General features: G+C 38.6%; 1 non-coding gene across 1 annotated transcript; it reads left to right on the top strand.

The window, feature by feature from the left end:
- The first annotated feature begins 409 nt into the window (after positions 1-409).
- LOC127133700 (small nucleolar RNA R71) lies at positions 410-516 on the top strand. Its single transcript, XR_007807650.1, has one exon. It is a non-coding gene; the product is annotated as a small nucleolar RNA R71 (small nucleolar RNA).
- The last annotated feature ends 2,541 nt before the right edge of the window (positions 517-3,057 follow it).

Genomic DNA, 3,057 nt, shown 5'->3' on the forward strand with positions numbered 1-3,057 from the left:
AAATGGGTTACCTTGGGTGTAATTCAATTGGTCGGTGTTCAGGTCGTTCAATAGGTTACATTCCGCCGATTCGTGTCCTTTAGATCCACAAAGTTCACACTCTGTGTGGACTACCACTACGGTGTTAGAGTTTGTAAAAATATGTTCGACCTTAAGGGCTAAAGCGTCCATTTTCGCTTGCATCATGTCCATAGAACTTATCTCATGTATTCCACCTTGGGTCTCCTTTTTCTCTACTGATGCTCGTTCAGTTCCCCATGGATAATAGTTTTGGGCCATATCCTCAATTAGGTCACAAGCTTCAGGGTAAGGTTTGTTCATCAACGCGCCACCAGCGGCAGCGTCGATGCTCATTTTTGTGTTATAGTGGAGTCCATTGTAGAAGGTATGAACGATCAGCCATTGTTCTAGGCCATGGTATGGATAGACTCTTAACAGCTCCTTGTATCTCTCCCAAGCTTCAAAAAGTGATTCTCCTTGGTTTTGAGTAAATCTAGTTATTTGGTTTCGAAGAACAACAGTCTTACTACGGGGAAAATATCTAGCAATGAATACTCTCCTAAGGTCTTCCCAGGTAGTTATTGAGTTAGCTGGAAGTGAATCTAACCACGAACATGCTCTATCTCTGAGGGAGAAAGGAAATAATCTTAAACGAATCGCATCAGGTGAAACACCGTTGGATTTAAAGGGGTCGGCCAGTTGGATAAAGACTTTTAAATGTTGATTTGGGTTCTCAGTAGCGAGACCCGCGAATTGGTTATGTTGCACTAATTGCAATAAAGATGGTTTTAGTTCGAAATTGTTGGCAGGAATGAGGGGGTTTACTATACTAGAACTAGTTTCCTCCGGTTGCGATTCTCGGCCATAGCTTTCTTAATTCGGATGAGTAAGAGGCGTGTACGAGTGTAACGTTCGGGTTCCGCTAAAGGATCTACTAAATTTCCGGTACTACGGGTTCTTCGCATTTACCGTCTAATAATGCCTTAGTCTAGATGGTGTAACAACAGGGTACGAAATTTGACGAAGTTGGTCCCCGGCAACAGCGCCAAAAACTTGATCGCTATATTCGCAAGTGCACGAATCGCGTCAGAGTAATATAAAAGTTTATCGATCCCACAAAGACCAAATCGTCAATATATCGATTACTATTGTTATGATGTTTATCTAAGGAGGTACGAATGAGATACTGATGTCGCAAAATAACAGTAAATAAATAAAATGATAAATACAGTGCAGATAAAGATAGGCTTGAATGTATTTCACGTCAGTTAAACGATGCTTCGATTGTCTAAATAGAACTACTTATGGGGCAATATTTTCTACTCTTGAAAAGAATCCATTTAACAGGAACTGTCGCTTTCGCGTATTCAGAACCGAGTTTACCCTTAAATTAAGGAGGTACGAATGAGATACTGATGTCGCAAAATATAAAAGTTTATCGATCCCACAAAGACCAAATCGTCAATATATCGATTACTATTGTTATGATGTTTATCTAAGGAGGTACGAATGAGATACTGATGTCGCAAAATAACAGTAAATAAATAAAATGATAAATACAGTGCAGATAAAGATAGGCTTGAATGTATTTCACGTCAGTTAAACGATGCTTCGATTGTCTAAATAGAACTACTTATGGGGCAATATTTTCTAGTCTTGAAAAGAATCCATTTAACAGGAACTGTCGCTTTCGCGTATTCAGAACCGAGTTTACCCTTAAATTAAGGCCTTTTATTGTCACTTATAAAAGGTGGGCAAAATCTAAAGTAGTAAACCTATTTTTAAGACATAAGACTCGTAAGCTTAGTTGAAAAGTGATTTTGATTCGAAAAGTTTACCCAAGGAGTTTCCTGATTCTAAATCTATCAATGAGTCCGAAAACAGTTTCAAAAATCGTTTTTCCTTAAAGTGATAAAAATTCATAGTTAACTAAACCAGGATGCTTTCGCACTCCTTGAGTAGTTAAAATTAACCCAGTTTGTTTGAGAAAACTCGAATTAAAAATCAAAACAGCCCCTAAAGCATTTCTACAAATGCAATATGTGAAACATCTCTTTAACCACGATCCTTACATTCTAACCTTTGAAAGATTTAGCCAGACATGGTAATACAAACAAATACAACGATATTGAACATGATGAAAAGAAGTTTAAATGTAAGGCGTGAAGAATAAGTAAAGCGTGTAAAATAACTAAAACGAGCAATAAAGATAATGAATGGCGAGAAAATTAAATAAAGTAAAGACAATGGAAGGAAATTAAATAAAGTAAAGACAATGGCAGGAAATTAAATAAACTAAAGCATGACAAGGAATTAAATAAAGTAAGGCATGACAAGTAAAATAAAAAGGCGATTAAATTAGAACCTACTCCAAACGGAGGCATTAAATCTGGTACAAGGTGTCGTAACCTGAAAAATGGAATGCGAAAAAAAACAAACGGCGAAGAAAGACAGGAGAATCGCCACCGTGCGTTATTTAACCCAAAGGAGGGAAAGGAAACGCTCGAAGTAAACTTGTAAATAGGAAAGGACAAGACAGAGTCTCGCAACCAAATCTTTGGTTCGGGAGTCGATTATGCGAAGGGAAGGTATTAGCACCCCTACGCATCCGTAGTACTCTACGGGATCCACTTTTGTAGTTCTTGTCTAAAGGGTGTGGGTTTATCTAATGTGTTATTTACTAAAAAAAGGGGTCAAAAGAAAACGACTCGCACGGATGTCGCATCCACTGCATACGTATCTCATCTGAATATGAGAATCAGAGTCTTCGTAGCTTGGCTACCTAGGGGTTAAGGGTAATTATGCTCGCTAAGACATCGCGTCTTATGCCTACGTATCTCATCTGGCCTGAGAATCATAGCAAAACGTAGTTCAGCTAACTACAGGGTTATGGATTGGGTTTTGGACGAACGACGTTACTACGCAATCTACCGGATGCTCGACCTTTGGAGACTTACTCGCCTGTAGTAGAAGGAGTTAACGTGTTCTTAGGAGAAGAAAAATCAATGGGTTTGTAGGGTTAGGGATGCTTATGCAAAAGGAGTCCTGGATGAAGGA

Source organism: Lathyrus oleraceus, chromosome 3 (assembly GCF_024323335.1).
Source record: "Lathyrus oleraceus cultivar Zhongwan6 chromosome 3, CAAS_Psat_ZW6_1.0, whole genome shotgun sequence".
NCBI lineage: Eukaryota > Viridiplantae > Streptophyta > Magnoliopsida > Fabales > Fabaceae > Lathyrus > Lathyrus oleraceus.